The sequence below is a fragment of the Telmatherina bonti genome, assembly GCF_933228915.1.
Source record: "Telmatherina bonti genome assembly, chromosome: 14".
NCBI classification, from domain to species: Eukaryota; Metazoa; Chordata; class Actinopteri; order Atheriniformes; family Telmatherinidae; genus Telmatherina; species Telmatherina bonti.
In genome coordinates this window covers 33745892-33766666 of record NC_136612.1, presented here as the reverse complement: position 1 = coordinate 33766666, position 20775 = coordinate 33745892, and the positions used below count along the sequence as shown (strand labels likewise).

Sequence of the window (20775 nt, the reverse complement as noted above, 5' to 3'; positions counted from 1 at the left end):
GTAACAAGGCAAACATAACTAAACACTGTAAAATCTACATAATGTGAAAATAATGCATGAAAATATGGGCTGAGCAGCTACGCTAAAACAACAACAGTTGAATAAGAGTGACGAATGGATAAAAGTGACGTCAGAAGCACAAAAACATCTAGTAAAGTATTTTTTTCCCTGTATCTTCAATAGAACATACTGAAAGCTAAAGGTGTAATATCTACGTTATTGCCTTCGGCAAGGAAGGTCTGTTTTATTCAGCGTTTGTCTGTCTGTCTGTCAGGAACTTTACACAGACACTGCTGGAAAGATCTTCATGATGTGTTTCTGAGAACGGGTCCTGGTCTAACTTAGACTCCATTATGACCAGGAGTGATACGGATCAGCATCTGGATGCAGGAATGATGTGAAGGATTCTTCCTTATTGTGAGATAAAACTATCTTCAGTATATGAAATGAAATTTTAAAGAAATTAAAAATACTTTATTAATCGCCAAACGGAAATCCAATATCTGAATATAACTCCACAATAAATGGTGAGAAAGTCCAGGAGAAGTTCCCAACAGGATTTTCAAGGTATCAAAGATAGATGTGGATCCTGAAAACATTCTGTTTAAACATTCTGATACTACAATCCAGAACAGGAACAGCATTCTGGATACTACAATCCAGAACAGGAACAGCATTCTCAATACTAGCATCCAGAACAGGAACAACATTCTCAATACTAGCATCCAGAACAGGAACCACATGCTGGATACTACAATCCAGAACAGGAACAACATTCTCAATACTAGCATCCAGAACAGGAACCACATGCTGGATACTACAATCCAGAACAGGAACAAAATTCTCAATACTAGCATCCAGAACAGGAACCACATGCTGGATACTACAATCCAGAACAGGAACAAAATTCTGGTTACTACCATCCAGAACAGGAACAACTTTGTGAATAATACAATCCAGAACAGAAAAACCATTCTGGATACTACCATCCAGAACAGGAACAGCATTCTCAATACTAGCATCCAGAACAGGAACAACATTCTCAATACTAGCATCCAGAACAGGAACAACATTCTCAATACTAGCATCCAGAACAGGAACCACATGCTGGATACTACAATCCAGAACAGGAACAAAATTCTGGATACTACCATCCAGAACAGGAACAGCATTCTCAATACTAGCATCCAGAACAGGAACAACAGTCTGGTTACTACCATCCAGAACAAAAAAAAAAACATTCAGAATACGATCATGCAGAACAGGAACAACATTCTGAATACGATCATCCAGAACAGGAACAACATTCTCAATACTAGCATCCAGAACAGGAACAACATTCTCAATACTAGCATCCAGAACAGGAACCACATGCTGGATACTACAATCCAGAACAGGAACAAAATTCTGGATACTACCATCCAGAACAGGAACAACATTCTCAATACTAGCATCCAGAACAGGAACAACATTCTCAATACTAGCATCCAGAACAGGAACAACATGCTGGATACTACAATCCAGAACAGGAACAACATTCTCAATACTAGCATCCAGAACAGGAACCACATGCTGGATACTACAATCCAGAACAGGAACAAAATTCTGGTTACTACCATCCAGAACAGGAACAACTTTGTGAATAATACAATCCAGAACAGAAAAACCATTCTGGATACTACCATCCAGAACAGGAACAACATTCTCAATACTAGCATCCAGAACAGGAACAACAGTCTGGTTACTACCATCCAGAACAAAAAAAAAAACATTCAGAATACGATCATGCAGAACAGGAACAACATTCTGAATACGATCATCCAGAACAGGAACAACATTCTCAATACTAGCATCCAGAACAGGAACCACATGCTGGATACTACAATCCAGAACAGGAACAACATTCTCAATACTAGCATCCAGAACAGGAACCACATGCTGGATACTACAATCCAGAACAGGAACAAAATTCTGGTTACTACCATCCAGAACAGGAACAACTTTGTGAATAATACAATCCAGAACAGAAAAACCATTCTGGATACTACAATCCAGAACAGGAACAGCATTCTCAATACTAGCATCCAGAACAGGAACCACATGCTGGATACTACAATCCAGAACAGGAACAACCTTCTCAATACTAGCATCCAGAACAGGAACCACATGCTGGATACTACAATCCAGAACAGGAACAAAATTCTGGTTACTACCATCCAGAACAGGAACAACTTTGTGAATAATACAATCCAGAACAGAAAAACCATTCTGGATACTACCATCCAGAACAGGAACAGCATTCTCAATACTAGCATCCAGAACAGGAACCACATGCTGGATACTACAATCCAGAACAGGAACAACCTTCTCAATACTAGCATCCAGAACAGGAACCACATGCTGGATACTACAATCCAGAACAGGAACAACATTCTCAATACTAGCATCCAGAACAGGAACCACATGCTGGATACTACAATCCAGAACAGGAACAAAATTCTCAATACTAGCATCCAGAACAGGAACCACATGCTGGATACTACAATCCAGAACAGGAACAAAATTCTGGTTACTACCATCCAGAACAGGAACAACTTTGTGAATAATACAATCCAGAACAGAAAAACCATTCTGGATACTACCATCCAGAACAGGAACAGCATTCTCAATACTAGCATCCAGAACAGGAACAACATTCTCAATACTAGCATCCAGAACAGGAACAACATTCTCAATACTAGCATCCAGAACAGGAACCACATGCTGGATACTACAATCCAGAACAGGAACAAAATTCTGGATACTACCATCCAGAACAGGAACAGCATTCTCAATACTAGCATCCAGAACAGGAACAACAGTCTGGTTACTACCATCCAGAACAAAAAAAAAAACATTCAGAATACGATCATGCAGAACAGGAACAACATTCTGGATACTACCATCCAGAACAGGAACAACATTCTCAATACTAGCATCCAGAACAGGAACAACAGTCTGGTTACTACCATCCAGAACAAAAAAAAAAACATTCAGAATACGATCATGCAGAACAGGAACAACATTCTGAATACGATCATCCAGAACAGGAACAACATTCTGAATACGATCATCCAGAACAGGAACAACATTCTCAATACTAGCATCCAGAACAGGAACAACATTCTCAATACTAGCATCCAGAACAGGAACCACATGCTGGATACTACAATCCAGAACAGGAACAAAATTCTGGATACTACCATCCAGAACAGGAACAACATTCTCAATACTAGCATCCAGAACAGGAACAACATTCTCAATACTAGCATCCAGAACAGGAACCACATGCTGGATACTACAATCCAGAACAGGAACAACATTCTCAATACTAGCATCCAGAACAGGAACCACATGCTGGATACTACAATCCAGAACAGGAACAAAATTCTGGTTACTACCATCCAGAACAGGAACAACTTTGTGAATAATACAATCCAGAACAGAAAAACCATTCTGGATACTACCATCCAGAACAGGAACAGCATTCTCAATACTAGCATCCAGAACAGGAACAACAGTCTGGTTACTACCATCCAGAACAAAAAAAAAACATTCAGAATACGATCATGCAGAACAGGAACAACATTCTGAATACGATCATCCAGAACAGGAACAACATTCTCAATACTAGCATCCAGAACAGGAACCACATGCTGGATACTACAATCCAGAACAGGAACAACATTCTCAATACTAGCATCCAGAACAGGAACCACATGCTGGATACTACAATCCAGAACAGGAACAAAATTCTGGTTACTACCATCCAGAACAGGAACAACTTTGTGAATAATACAATCCAGAACAGAAAAACCATTCTGGATACTACAATCCAGAACAGGAACAGCATTCTCAATACTAGCATCCAGAACAGGAACCACATGCTGGATACTACAATCCAGAACAGGAACAACCTTCTCAATACTAGCATCCAGAACAGGAACCACATGCTGGATACTACAATCCAGAACAGGAACAAAATTCTGGTTACTACCATCCAGAACAGGAACAACTTTGTGAATAATACAATCCAGAACAGAAAAACCATTCTGGATACTACCATCCAGAACAGGAACAGCATTCTCAATACTAGCATCCAGAACAGGAACAACAGTCTGGTTACTAGCATCCAGAACAAAAAAAAAACATTCAGAATACGATCATGCAGAACAGGAACAACATTCTGGATCCTACCATCCAGAACAGGAACAACTTTTCATCACTGAAAGAGAGCAAACGTGCAACAAACACCACAATATAGCCAAGACACCGTGGATTCATGATCAATGGATCTGTAATCTGATAGTGGATCCATATGAGATCGATGAAGGACCAGAACATCTGCTGGAAATCCCCAGATGGTATAAATGAGCTGCTTGGTGGAGATCTGACCTCTCACAGGGCTTTTCTATTTTATTGAATCTATTTAAAGATGAATTTGATCCTGTTATATGTTGTTTGAGACCTAGAGACAGTCCCAGGACCTTACTAATGTGTTGAGGTTTGGGAGTTTACATCATTATAAGAAACAGGACTGAAGTTTAGATGCACCAATTTACAGATAAACAGAATAATGTGAGAATCAGCAGCAGACCTTATTCACTGCTCGGTTAGTTAGTCTTTCACTAACAAACATTAAGGTTGAGCTTATCCCCCTCTAGTGGGAGACATGCTGTGGAAGCAGTCGAAAGCTTACAGTGAGAATGGCTGCTGCTGCTTTATTATAAATTATTTCCTCCTTATCTTTTTACCTCTGACATCTGGATATTTTAATAAGCTGGAACAGGTGAATAATCTAGATCATGTATCAGGCTGGATAAATTGAAAATGGTTGATAAGGTGAATTGAATTTGGCACGATGAGAATATATGAACTCCTGATGGTGACTATTTTATGCATTATGATTTCTCACCTTGGCTGATCTTCATACTGATTTACCCCCTGCTTGTATCCTATATATTTTGTTTTAGTTTGAGTAATTTAATCTTATTTCTAAGATGTTTATTTGCTACTCAGTTTTACTGCAGTACGTATTCAAACATGTCTTCATCTATCCTGATTTTCCAGTATTGACCTTATGAGCTGCGAAGCCACATAAAACCAAAACATCCATCCATCAATAAGTTGCTGCCGAGGCACCAGCCCCTCCACGTGATCCCTGCAGCTTGTTAACGTGAGGCTGCAGCCGTAAATACATCTGGCTCAGAGGTGTGGCCTCATCTGCGCAGTCTTTAACCACTGCTTTTATATTCTGGACATGACGCCTCTGCTGCAGCTGTTCCAAAGGGTGCACCTGTCCCGTCCCCTGCCACATGATCAATACGCTCATCCATGGACCTGCAGCCGGTCACATCTGTGCTTCACGTGCCGACAGACTTATCCCCTGTGTCATTATCAGTAAAGCTGCTGGGGGCTTCTTCCAGGACATCAGATCAGGTCACCTTTCTATAAACTGTTGGAGTGAAATCCATTACCTTTATGTGAATTATACACGACCAAGGTGATTTTTCTAGATTTATACATACAGACACCTTACATTAAGCCCACTTAACGCTCCGCAGTTATAAAAGAATATATAATAACCCTAATACTGACACTTCACCCATGTTTCCCTCTGGATTAAAAATGTTTTTTTATTCATTTATTTACTTTATATTTACTAAACTGACTTTTTCTGTTCTAACACCATGGAATTTGTCACTTTTAAAGAGACCTATAGGGCATTTTCTCTGAGAATCTATTCAATTCAGCTTTATTTGTATTTTGCCAGTTCACAACAAAGTCACGCAAGTCATTATAGTCCAGTTATAATCCATTTAAAACTAATTAATCCAATTAAAGACCATTATGTGATCCTTATTTGTCCAATTTGTTGTCACTGTTTGTATAAACCAATTCATAGAACAATAATTACATAGCTAAGGAAACCAACAGATTGCATAGATTATTTAGACTAGAAAATAGTCTTGAGATGGAGAGTAGAAACTGAACTGAATTATTTCTACACATAAGATAGGACATGGAATTTATCCCAATCATTTACACAGAATTATGATGTGATTCCTTGGTGGACAAATCAGGACAAATGATAAAAATGTTTCCGCGTGTATCCTGATGATACGGTCAGTTTTATCTCACAAGCAGTTTTAATCAAACACTAATTAAATTAGAGTCCTCTGTGGTTTTCATTTGTGGAAATAACATAAATAATATAAAAACAGATTTTAATTTACATTAAAAAAATCTAAAAACTAGACTACCCATATTGAATGAAAGTAGCAGAAACAACCTCCACTCTAGAAACCATCAAAATGAGGGTGGACACGCTTTTCTTTTCCTGTTGATCAGATTGTGAAAAGGTTTAATCCCCGCCTCCTGATCGGATTGAAAATTCTTCATGATCAGATCAGCTAACACATTTTTGCAATGCATTTTTATTCGGATTGTATCAAACGTGGTGAATGCAAACGCACAAGTACAGAGAAAATTATGAGATCAGTCCGAGGTGCCTTTCTGGACTATGTTCATCTCATTGATTCCCTGAATACATCCTGTACTCAGGTAATCTTAGCTGGAGACACATTTATTTTATTTTAAATCTGTCTTCTATGATGCTTGTGTGTTCCTGGAGGACATATTTGTTTCATTCCTTTTAATTCCCACAACAAGCACCTCACAATTTGACCTTTACTTTTGTAAATTGTGTGGATTAATTTCCAGCCTGATTATTTCTGCCTTCACCTGGATTGATGGGATTAACTCAGCTCTGATTCCACAATAAAGCCTTGTTAATCTCCTTGAATACACAGCCATTTAATTCATCTGCAGATTAATCATCTGGATAATTAATTTGGAAGAAAAAAGAAAATTTGCATTAATATTGAACTGGAAAAGTTAACTGAATGGTTTCCCACTAAGTTTCTCTTGAAGTTGTTGTGTGAGTACTTTTTTTTTCTCATGCAATTCAACACAGAAGTCACTTTGACATGTTGGAGAGCAGTCTGCTCCCTAAAGTAATAAGAAGTGAATTAGTAACAAACGGAGGAAGTTTGCCTTTTCAGATAATTAGCATATTTCCTCAGGCAGGTGCTCTGCAGGAGGTGCAAACGCAATGACAGATACTGTATGAAGGGCAATATAACACGAAAACAAAGCCTAAGCAGCCATTATAAACACTTTGGTTTATAATGTTGGGTTGATTAAATCTAGTCTGCCAACATATGCTAAATGGTCACACCAAGCCCCACCGAGCCTCACATGAAGAGACATATAAGGGCTTAAAGGCTGAGTTGGTGGTTGAGCATCCCATCTAACATCCTGACACATTTGCTAAACTGTATCACAGCCATATCTCTGTGTTTTCTGCTCTCAAGGTCAGGATTCAGGACTGTAAGTTCCTGCAGCGACTGATTCTTCAACAGCAGGGTGGAACCCCCCCTTTCAGCCATCTTTAACCCTGTCTGTTGATTTACTGCTCTGGTCTTTATGCAGCAGTTCGCTGTAAGATGGCCATGTGATAAACGGCAGCCTGCCATATGAAACCAAATCCGACTCGGTCTGCGTGTCCTGGTGAGGTGGAACCAACGTGAAGCCGCTGTGGAGGCTTTTCAGCTCAAAGCAGCCATGATTTATTTGTCCCTGTTGACCCCTGAAGACAGAGTCACATCAAGCAGACTCACTCAGAGATATTAGGTTCTGTCAGACGCTGCTGCCGTTGGCACCGTAGACATATTTAAGACGTAGACGCCTCTACGTCAACTATACACGTCAGATGATTGATTGGATCGCCGGATAGAAACCTGTCCAGGTAAGGCCTCTATAAATCCAATGTAATCTTTGCTGATTCTCAGAGTTAGGGCTGCATGGCAGATGTGAAACAGGAGCTACAAGACTTAAAGTTTTTCATAAATTTTCACATGCTGCAGGAAGAATCAATCAAAGGGCGTTCAGGCTTTATACTGTATCTCTGTGCATTAAGGGATTTAAATATTCAGGAAGGGAGTGGAGCTGAATTGAGCAGCTGGATTTTCCGAGTCTATAGCATCAGAGGGGCCGTGATCAGCAGGTTTTAAATGCTGCAGCAGATGGAAAGCTATATAGTTGTGCTTTATTACAATTCTGTCTTTCAAATCCCATCAAGTGCCGAAGCAAAGCTTCCTTATCAACATACATATGTGACCCATGTTCATGTTACACTGGTCGAGTCTTTTGTTATGTCGTACATTAAGACAAAAAGACTCAGTACATAAAAAAGACCATGTTCCGCTTGCATGCTTTATTGTTGGACAGATGTTTCATACATCGCAAGCATGACACTCCATCCGACATTGCTTGCTTTGTCAGCTCATCGTGGAGCGAAAGTGAGCAGATTGTCTCTGTAAGTGTTTGGAGGGTAATAACCTTTGCAAGGCTGAAGATTACAATGGTGTTGCAGATGTAATCCATTTTACTGAAACACATGTGTGGGTGTTTACCTGAGGCTTGGGGGCCTTGGCATGATTCTCTGATATTAATATTCCAACTTTGACCCCGAGGCCTGACCTGAATGTAAACCTGTGATACCAGGCGACACGCAGAACAGCGAAGAAGTCCTCCGACAGCGTTCGGCGAGCCCTCGTCTCAGCCCCATGCGTGTTCATATGTAGATCAGGGATCAGTGTAAGACCCTGGTTAAGCTGAAACCGTGGCTACCGGTGCAGAACCAAAACACCCCCATCCACCCCCGCCACCGATCCAGCTGTCACCATCCTTCTGGCACAGATAACTTCTGTGGCTGCGCACACACGCAGCTGACTTCTGACATACACACACTCGCGTAGACATGCTTTAATCCACATATGAGCATACCACTTTGTCTATAATCTGACTGGGAGATCTTTTACTTTCAGTTGCACCAAAAAGTGTTTTCTCCCTTTACTTCCAGATGTGTTAAAAACATTCGCGTGAATGATGAAATAATATTCTCACATCCTCACAAAAGTCTTTACTTGTGTAAAGCTGGGAAGATGGTACAGATTTCATGTGCAGAGATGTTGATACCAGTTTGGACCAGTTTAGATTGTGTTAATGATGGAATTGGAAAATTAAGTTGTGGTTAAATTTAAGTTTGATCATGTTAAATCTGAACAATCCTCAAACACAGTCAGTTTTATCAGATCATATAAAGCAGAAAGTCAAAACATATTTAGGTAGGGGTTCCACCTCATCACCATGAGAATCTCCTGTTCCACCTCATTACCATGAGAATCTCCCGTTCCACGTCATCATGATGAGAATCTCCCGTTCCACCTCATTACCATGAGAATCTCCCGTTCCACGTCATCATGATGAGAATCTCCCGTTCCACCTCATTATGATGAGAATCTCCCGTTCCACCTCATTACCATGAGAATCTCCCGTTCCACATCATCATGATGAGAATCTCCTGTTCCACCTCATTATGATGAGAATCTCCCATTCCACCTCATTACCATGAGAATCTCCCGTTCCACCTCATTACCATGAGAATCTCCCGTTCCACGTCATCATGATGAGAATCTCCCGTTCCACCTCATCACCATGAGAATTTCCCGTTCCACCTCATTATGATGAGAATCTCCCGTTCCACCTCATCATGATGAGAATCTCCCGTTCCACCTCATCATGATGAGAATCTCCCGTTCCACCTCATCATGATGAGAATCTCCCGTTCCACCACATCGTGATGAGACTCTCCTGTTCCACCACATCACCATAAGAATCTCCCGTTCCACCTCATGATGAGAATCTCCCGTTCCACCTCATCACCATGAGAATCTCCCGTTCCACCTCATCATGATGAGAACCTTCCGTTCCACCTCATCATGATGAGAATCTCCCGTTCCACCTCATCACCATGAGAATCTCCCGTTCCACCTCATGATGAGAATCTCCCGTTCCACCTCATGATGAGAATCTCCCGTTCCACCTCATCACCATGAGAATCTCCCGTTCCACCTCATAATGATGAGAACCTTCCGTTCCACCTCATCATGATGAGAATCTCCCGTTCCACCACATCATGATGAGAATCTCCTGTTCCACCTCATCAACATGAGAATCTCCTGTTCCACCACATTATGATGAGAATCTCCTGTTCCACCTCATCACCATGAGAATCTCCTGTTCCACCACATTATGATGAGAATCTCCCGTTCCACCTCATCACCATGAGAATCTCCTGTTCCACCTCATCACCATGAGAATCTCCTGTTCCACCTCATTATGATGAGAATCTCCCGTTCCACCTCATCATGATGAGAATCTCCCGTTCCACGTCATTATGATGAGAATCTCCCGTTCCACCTCATCACCATGAGAATCTCCTGTTCCACCTCATCACCATGAGAATCTCCTGTTCCACCTCATCATGATGAGAATCTCCCGTTCCACCTCATGATGAGAATCTCCTGTTCCACCTCATTATGATGAGAATCTCCCGTTCCACCTCATCATGATGAGAATCTCCCGTTCCACCTCATCATGATGAGAATCTCCCGTTCCACCTCATCGTGATGAGAATCTCCCGTTCCACCTCATCATGATGAGAATCTCCCATTCCACCTCATCGTGATGAGAATCTCCCGTTCCACGTCATTATGATGAGAATCTCCCGTTCCACCACATCATGATGAGAATCTCCCGTTCCACCTCATCGTGATGAGAATCTCCCGTTCCACGTCATTATGATGAGAATCTCCCGTTCCACCACATCACCATGAGAATCTCCTGTTCCACCACTTCATGATGAGAATCTCCCGTTCCACCTCATTATGATGAGAATCTCCCATTCCACCTCATTATGATGAGAATCTCCTGTTCCACCTCATTATGAGAATCTTCCGTTCCACCACATCACCATGAGAATCTCCTATTCCACCTCATCATGATGAGAATCTCCCGTTCCACCTCATCATGATGAGAATCTCCCGTTCCACCTCATAATGATGAGAATGTCCCCTTCCACCTCATTATGATGAGAATCTCCCGTTCCACCTCATTATGACGAGAATCTCCCGTTCCACCTCATTATGATGAGAATCTCCCGTTCCACCTCATTATGATGAGAATCTCCCGTTCCACCTCATTATGATGAGAATCTCCCATTCCACCTCATTATGATGAGAATCTCCTGTTCCACCTCATTATGATGAGAATCTCCTGTTCCACCACGTCACCATGAGAATCTCCTATTCCCCTCATCATGATGAGAATCTCCCGTTCCACCTCATCATGATGAGAATCTCCCGTTCCACCTCATAATGATGAGAATCTCCCGTTCCACCTCATTATGATGAGAATCTCCCGTTCCACCTCATTATGACGAGAATCTCCCGTTCCACCTCATTATGATGAGAATCTCCCGTTCCACCTCATTATGATGAGAATCTCCCGTTCCACCTCATTATGATGAGAATCTCCCATTCCACCTCATTATGATGAGAATCTCCTGTTCCACCTCATTATGATGAGAATCTCCTGTTCCACCACGTCACCATGAGAATCTCCCATTCCACCACATCACCATGAGAATCTCCTGTTCCACCACATCATGATGAGAATCTCCCGTTCCACCTCATCATGATGAGAATCTCCCGTTCCACCACATCATGATGAGAATCTCCTGTTCCACCACATCACCATGAGAATCTCCCGTCCCACCTCATAATGATGAGAACCTTCCGTTCCACCTCATCATGATGAGAATCTCCCGTTCCACCACATCATGATGAGAATCTCCTGTTCCACCTCATCAACATGAGAATCTCCTGTTCCACCACATTATGATGAGAATCTCCTGTTCCACCTCATCACCATGAGAATCTCCTGTTCCACCACATTATGATGAGAATCTCCCGTTCCACCTCATCACCATGAGAATCTCCTGTTCCACCTCATCACCATGAGAATCTCCTGTTCCACCTCATCATGATGAGAATCTCCCGTTCCACCTCATCATGATGAGAATCTCCTGTTCCACCTCATTATGATGAGAATCTCCCGTTCCACCTCATCATGATGAGAATCTCCCGTTCCACCTCATCACCATGAGAATCTCCTGTTCCACCTCATCACCATGAGAATCTCCTGTTCCACCTCATCATGATGAGAATCTCCCGTTCCACCTCATGATGAGAATCTCCCGTTCCACCTCATCATGATGAGAATCTCCCATTCCACCACATCACCATGAGAATCTCCCATTCCACCTCATCATGATGAGAATCTCCCGTTCCACCTCATCATGATGAGAATCTCCCGTTCCACCTCATCGTGATGAGAATCTCCCGTTCCACCTCATCGTGATGAGAATCTCCCATTCCACCTCATCGTGATGAGAATCTCCCGTTCCACGTCATTATGATGAGAATCTCCCGTTCCACCACATCATGATGAGAATCTCCCGTTCCACCTCATCGTGATGAGAATCTCCCGTTCCACGTCATTATGATGAGAATCTCCCGTTCCACCACATCACCATGAGAATCTCCTGTTCCACCACTTCATGATGAGAATCTCCCGTTCCACCTCATTATGATGAGAATCTCCTGTTCCACCTCATTATGATGAGAATCTTCCGTTCCACCACATCACCATGAGAATCTCCTATTCCACCTCATCATGATGAGAATCTCCCGTTCCACCTCATTATGATGAGAATCTCCCGTTCCACCTCATTATGACGAGAATCTCCCGTTCCACCTCATTATGATGAGAATCTCCCGTTCCACCTCATTATGATGAGAATCTCCCGTTCCACCTCATTATGATGAGAATCTCCCATTCCACCTCATTATGATGAGAATCTCCTGTTCCACCTCATTATGATGAGAATCTCCTGTTCCACCACATCACCATGAGAATCTCCCATTCCACCACATCACCATGAGAATCTCCTGTTCCACCACATCATGATGAGAATCTCCCGTTCCACCTCATCATGATGAGAATCTCCCGTTCCACCACATCATGATGAGAATCTCCTGTTCCACCACATCACCATGAGAATCTCCCGTTCCACCTCATTATGATGAGAATCTCCCGTTCCACCTCATCATGATGAGAATCTCCCGTTCCACCTCATCACCATGAGAATCTCCCGTTCCACCTCATAATGATGAGAACCTTCCGTTCCACCTCATCACCATGAGAATCTCCCATTCCACCACATCATGATGAGAATCTCCTGTTCCACCACATCATGATGAGAATCTCCCGTTCCACCACATCCCAAAGCTGCTCTTTTGGATGTAGATCTGGTGACTGTGGAGGCCGTTGTTTACTCTTCACGCACCATTCCACCAGTAGCACCCTAAAATGTAGATCCTGACGGCAGGATGGATCCATGTTGTCATGATGTTTCCAGCAGATTCTGATCCTACCATGTGGATGTGGAGCTGAACTGGAGACTCATCACCAGCAATGTTTCTCCATCTTCTATTGTCCAGTTCTGGTGAGTCTGTGTGAATTGTAGCCTCAGTTTTCTGTTCTTAGCTGACAGGAGGGAACCCGGTGTGGTCTTCTGCTGCTGGAGACCATCTAGCTGGATATTTTCTCTTCTTTAGACCTTCTCTGGAAACTTTAGAGACGGTTATGTGTGAAAAGCCCAATTAATACTCAGACTAAAAACCATGCTGCTTTCAAACTAATTTAAATACCCTTCCTTCCTCAAGCTGATGCTCAGTTTGAACTTCAGCAAGTCGTCTTCACTGTGTCTGCAGGACTAAATGTGTTGAGTAGCTGCCTCGTGATTGGCTCATTAGATACCTGTTAACAAGCAGCTCAGGCTGATAAAGTGGCTGCTGAGTGTTCTCTAGAATAAACATACATCATACATTCAGTTTTAATCCTGAATTTAAACATTTTTAATCTACCATTTGCTCTGAACAAAACTATAAACTCATAAATAAATAATTGAAAAGCAGAACAAATAAATGTAATTATTGACAGGGAGGAACTCTGATGCATTCAGTGTTGACTGCAGAGGGATTCACCATTGTTAGCTTTAATCTGAGACTAACATCTGTTAGTGAAAAGCATCACTAGAGGAAAGAAAAACAACAAAGAATATAATCACTTCTGAGTTTTCTCTTGCTCTAATTCCAGCTAAAACATTTACAGGCGCTGTGTGGAAGAAATGAAGGCACGTCATAAACATGTCTGGCTTTTAGTTTCTCTGGAGACAATGTATTGATTTCTGCTGGAATAAACAAGGACCAGCAAAGTGACAACCTTTCCTCATACTTTCATCTGTTGTGCCTTTCTTTTAACGCGTCTTTCTGGCTCAGTCAGGCATTTTGGCTGCGTTTGTGAGGTAGCGAAGGAGTGTGACAAGGGGTGCAGAGAAAGGAAGTGTGACAACGAAAACCAGAATAAACTCAAACTATGTCATGATCACAGGTTGCCTCCTTCACCTGGACCACTGGAACAGTTTGTGTCACTTTTTATTAGCTTGCAGCAGAGAATTCAGCCTAATTTCTTTCTCCTTGTGTTTAGACTCTTTCACTTTCCTTGCTTTGCCTCTAGGTATCACTGCCATCATCCTGCGTAGAGATGCTCCTCACCGCTCAGGGCTAATTGTGAAAAATGAAGCCGCACACACATGCAGTAGTGACTAGAAAACGATTAAGCTAATCGATTTCCTGTGCTACACATTGCATATGTAACCACCCATTTTGCACATGCACATGCTCTCAGGCTCGCGTGGTTATCCACAAAAAGGTGGAAGAGTGACAGCACCCTCGCACCCCACCTCCTTTTCCCGCCTACAGCGTGTCAATTTTCCTTCTCACCAGAAGCAGGACGGTAGACGAGGTGCAAGCGGAGCCGCAGCATGAATATAAATGGACCCCGAGTATCTGTTGTGTCTGAGAGAGCAGCTGTAAACTTGAAGCGAAAAGGCTACAAAATTCTCCTCCACATGTCTAAAATCTGAAAGAGCGCTCTGAGAAGTGGCGTTATCCAGAACAGAACTGTGAATTGTCTCGCCTCAATAAAACGGTGAGAAGTGGATCACGTGGTAAAGCAACTGATCACCTGATTCTGAGTGAAATTTACTGCTCATCTCTCGTGACCTTGGGTAGATTACTGTGATATCCTGCAACTGTCCCTCCCCCCCTTGCACAAGACGTTTTACTGTCCTGGATGCTCCTAACCGTCAGCACAATGAAGCCGTGCTTTAACACGTATGATCTGTCTGACTGCATACAGTCACTCAAACACGCCTCTCTGTTTCCTTCTCTGAGCCTTTTTATCACACATGAAGAAGTTGGACAAACCATTTCAAAGGGTTTCTTTTACTATAACTCATCATGCAAAACCCACAAGCATGCCTTCCAGATCATTCAGCTGCATGTTGTGAAATGCAGATTGGAACATAAATCCTTATCTGTAGTATGATGCTTGTTTTCACTATTAATATCTATGTGTTGCCATTTATGTTGCTTTGTCACAAGTTAAAGTATGAGAGTTATTTCCTCCAACCAGACAGATTAACTCATCCTTGTGGGATTTTTTTGGGTTGTGTGCAGAGGACTGCTCTTCAGCCTCTAAAGCATGACCTTACAAAGTTGCAGTGAAACTGAATGTTTCACCACCTGCAAGGTAAACACCGGGTATGAAGAGGTGGGAATCTTTAGGCACATCGCGATTCTATTAAATTATGATTCAGATGTCTGCGATGCGATTATAACAGGATTAGTGACACGTTTTTTTTTCCATGTAAGACTGCTGGACTGGCATGACTTTCTGAGTGGAAATGTGTAACGTGATTTTTATTTATCATGATAAACACTGAAGAAGAAACATGCTCATCTATTGGTTAATGCTGTTTCCATCAACATGGACCTGCATCACATCCCAGCAGTGTTGGCTTGATCATACTTCTATCAGAACTTCTCCTGTGTTCTTCCATGTCTAATCGTGAGCCATTTCTCCCAGCGATCATCCAACACACGTATGTTTTTGTTCCTTTTTACCCACAATGCCCTTTGCGTTGTGCTCCATTTCTTGTATTTAGTTTCCTTGAATTGAACGGAGTGTTTAGAGGTGGAGCAGAGTTTGTTTCTTTAATCTGCATATATATCCAAATAAACTGGATTTTCCAACTAAATGAAAAACTGAAGGACCGGTGTGAATGCAGGAATAAAAGCTAAATGACTAGCTTTTAATGGTGCCAGTTAGATTTCATGCTCCACATGTTAGTAATGTGCATGACTTGGACTGTGCAGGTGCTGCACTTGTGCATATTCAGCGACCGCTGTGTGACTTAAAATACATAATGACGTTAAAATTTGCTAAATGTGTTGTTTGCAACTTTTTGCAATCCCCTAATGATAAATTATATGGAGGCAAAAACCCAAAAGAGTCCAAACATAATCGATTTGGTGGGAAGTGGGACATTTCTTTACGTTTTCACTGAGCAGTGGTTTGTAGAAGAAACCATATTTGAATTCGGATTTACTGCCCATCCAAAAAAAAAAAAGAAGATAAGTCACCACCTGGATTTAACTAAGCAAATAAGCAAGAGCCTCCTATCGGATAATTACTGAAATAAGTTATTTAACCCCAACTGGAGCAACAAGGAGCTGCTCATTTCTTAAACAACCACGTGGAAAGACACAAACATGATGTTGGTGTTTATAAAACAGGTCAGATCATCGGCATCAAGCAGAGAAAACATCTGAGGAGAATCTATAAAACTGGTTTAAGAACGGTCCAGCGTGTTATTGAACACCGGAAGGATGGCGGGGAACCATCGTCTCCTAGAAGAAGAACTATCCAGAATGAGTCTGATGGTGGTTACTGGAACGTTCGAAGAAAAACAGCAGTAGAACTCAGGACCGTGTTCACCAGTGAAAGTAAGAACATTTCCACATGAACAGCTGTGGAGCCTGAAGAAAACCACTGATCAGTGAGGAGAACCAGAGATAAAGCCTTCAGTTTGCTGGAGACCTATAGGACTGGACTCTGGAGCTGGAAGAAGGTTCATGTGGTCTGATGAGTCCAGACTGACCCTGTTCCAGAAAGATGGAGCATCAGGGTAAGAAGAGAGGCCATCATGCCTTCTACCTTCTATACAAGCCTGTAGGTCTACAATCTGGGGTTTCTACAGTTACTCAGGTCTGGGTGCAGGTCGAGATTCAGCAACACTGTGTCCAAAGGATGAGGTCAGCTGACTACCTGAATACACTGAATCAGCAGGTTTCACATCTTCTGCAAAGAGTGCTTCAGGGAACAGGAGATTTCCATTTTCACACCACAGAGTACAGACCTGAACCTCATGGAGAATGTCTGAGATGTGCTGGAGAACACTTTGTGGTCAGACTCTCCATTATCAATACAAGATCTTGGAGACCAGTTGATGCGACGCTGGATGGAAATAAATCTTGTGACACTTCAGAAGGTTGTTAAAACAATGCTGGAATCAGAGCTAAAGGAGGTCCAATGAAACATTAGGGTGCGTGACCTTATTATTTTCTCTGTTCCTGTGTTTCCAAGTTCTGTACTTCTGTTAAAATAATAATTTAAGACCATTTTTCATTAAATAGTTTTCAGAAAGGAGCCACCGAAGTCCAGGTAGAGGTCCTGACATTCTGTTTTCTCTGAGAAATCCACAGTAAAAATTTTACAGAGAAGGTTGGAATCACACTTTAGGGTTACTTTACTTTGTTTCAATACTATTTAGTTATATTGGCATCAAATGATGGAAATAAATAAAACTTTAGACTCTATAATGACCGTTTTAGAAGTATAAAAAAAATCTATGATGGTGTCTTCCCTCATTTTGAGCTGGTTGAGAACTTTATCACTAATCTGCAACTTTCAGCACCATGTTGTTACATTACAACATATAGTTTTACACCACAGAGTAGTTTTACAAAGTTATAACTTGGGATGCATCAGCAATGGATCATCTGATGGTGACAGGGGAACATTGTATACACTCCACAACAGTGTTTACTAGTGGATAAAATCACAGCTAAAACCACTCCCTAAAGCAGTGGTTCCCAACCAAACTACCCCCCCCATGTTGTTTTTCATCTTCCATTAGCTGCTTCACACCATAAACGATATATTCTGCCTCACTGCTTTCCCTTGATTAAAGCAGAATTAAGGTAATTATCAACCAACAGCCTTATTTATTTGTTGTCTTTTTTAAATGAGGACAAATGATCATCATTGTGGCATTTCTCGTTAACGAAACGGTGCAGTTGGCGTTTTCAGGCTTCCACAACGCTGTTTCCATCTGATTGAAACCCCAACACCTTGTTTCTGTGTGGACATGGCCTTAATTCAGACAAAGCCTCTGGGACCCACGGCGTTCTTTGGGGGACCCCAGGTCGAAAGACATCTGTCCTGCAGCGTGATCAGATTTTCAGTCGTTCATTTGCATCGTCTCACTTTGTTCATGGACTTTCTGACAAATCGTCATCAGCTGGGACAAACTTTTAGCAGCAGCAGACCAGCGATGAAGATGAGGATGCTTGAGCTGGTGAAGAGATGAATAAACCTCCCTGATAAAAAACTGGAGGTTGTTTGTGTCAGACATTAACTGATCTCATGTGATTCATTCTGATCTGTGTGGAAAACGTGAAAGATCAGAAACTCTGCATTCGAACTGAGGACATTTTGTCCTGTCCTCACGTTGCCGCCGCATAAATTAAGTCAGTCAGACTCTGGATCTGTCCACGATCACACGCGGGTGTCCGAACAGCAGAAGTTTAGAGAAAAACAAGTCTGTTATTGATTAGCCTCCCCTTTAGTCTGACGGCAAGCAGCAGATTCCTCCGTCATGTTCGCTGGTCTGTTACTGTGCAATGATGTGTGTGTGAGATTGTATTTTTTTATTGTGTTGCACTGCTTTTTTGCATCACACACACATATATTCATGTACATATGGATGTTCAAATTACACTCTCATACATGCATCCAATTACTGAAGCCGGGACATGGTTGGCGTAACATAATGAAGAGCCATTTTTCACCTGCCTAACTGGTGCCGCACTGCTCACACCGACTCAACACACACTCCGCTTATTTCATGCTAAAACAGGTCGAGGGACAACTCATTCTGTCTTAAACATCCACCTGTGGAGTTAGAATAATGATAAAGAAGGGTTATGTAATTTCCCTGGCTGTTTGACAGGTCTAAATCATAAAATGTATGTAAAAAAATTGGTTTATTGGTATAATTATCTGGCTGAACACAAGCATGGAGGCCAGAAAGGTGTGAGAATTGCTCCTGCATTTCAGCCTCTCCTCTGACATCTGACCTTCCTGTCATTAAAGCTGCTCTTGATGTCCAAATTTAGTCGTAACAGTTCACTCAGTTATAAACCATCATTCATATCCGGTGGATTAACACTCCCTAAAAGGAAGTGGGAGATTTAAAAGCAGCGGCAAGACATCTAAATTTAAGTGATTTTCTAGTTGTATTTAGATAAAAATGTCTTTGTCTTTAATTTGTGCACATTTTTCTTGGTTTTACACCTCAGTGAAGGCATTTAGAGCATTCCTATACTGCCACAAGTAAGTTTTCTATTTATTCATGGAGCCAAACCGTCAGTAATCACAGACACCCCTTATTTTTCTCTCTCTGGCATTCTTGAAAAGTCACTCTTGGGTGGCAGTTTCCATTTCCCCCTCAGCCAGCATCTCAGGTCCGGTGAGCAGGTATCAAAGCCCTCCTCGGCTGTTTACAATGACGCATCGATCCGCTCTGTTTAATCTTCCCAGCAGCCGGCTGAGTTAAAGCAACAGTTAAAAGCCAGCACACGCATCTACAACAAGCGTAAAAGCCGAGCCCAGCGTGCCGTCTCATCGCCCTGACTAGGACTGTCGGATCCTCTGCGCTCTGATTATTCCTCTTTTGACAGATGGAAGGGGGGGGGGGGGACACTACTTCAAATAACCAGCACAGCAACAGCGCTTTCTGTGTTTTTGGAATAAATAACATAAAATCGGACTCAAGTATCACAAAAGCTGTCATAACGGACAGACAGAAGCAGCTCAAAGTGGGAGATGAAGGTGATTGTTTACCTGTGTTGGCAATCCACATCCAGCCCTGGCTCGTCACCACTCATCCCGGGTCTACAGCTTCGGCTGTCCTTTTCCCAGTTTTTCTCTTCTTCTTTTTTTCCTTCTTTCTCTTCCCTCTTTTTTTCCTCCCCTTTGGCCCTCCTTCTCTTCCTCTCCCTCCCCCCCGTCCTTCTTCCTATCCCTGCACTTGTTTGAGTCTATTTCAGTAGCAGCAACAGTGGAACCCGCTGTGACGGTGGCATGGTTTCCAGCACTTTGGCAGAAGGTCACATTATCACTCGCTGGTAAAAGAGGGAGGAGGGGAGGAGGAGGGAAGGAATGATGGAGGTGAGCAGGTGCCAGAGGAGGAGGAGGAGGAGGAACAAGACAAATGAACAAATGGTGGCTGTCCACAGTTGTACTTGTGCTCTTGGCTTCTTCTTCCTCACAAAAAGGCTTTAAGGTGAGATGTCCCAGAATGCTTTGGGGGAGTTTTCACATCTAGTGAAGCAGTTTCTCTAGAAAAGTCTTCACCTTTCGGGCTGGGGGGGAGATAATTCCTTTCACCTGAACAAAAGAGAATTGAGGAAAAACTTGGGAAAACTTAGATATTAACAAAAACCAAATCTTCAAGTTTCAGCTCGTGAGTTTCGTCCTTGATCGTCCTCGTCCGGCTCATGTCCACAGATTCTGTAG

At 42.2% G+C, this 20775-nt stretch overlaps 1 protein-coding gene across 1 annotated transcript in view; it reads right to left on the bottom strand.

Annotated features, from left to right (window-relative positions):
• The window catches only part of grin2ca (glutamate receptor, ionotropic, N-methyl D-aspartate 2Ca), a gene marked incomplete at its 3' end in the record, with an annotated part of 89731 nt that extends 69526 nt beyond the window's left edge, over window positions 1–20205 (bottom strand). The window contains exon 1 of the mRNA XM_079253200.1: window positions 20101–20205. The remainder of the gene's footprint in view (window positions 1–20100) is intronic.
• Window positions 20206–20775: the final 570 nt, after the last annotated feature.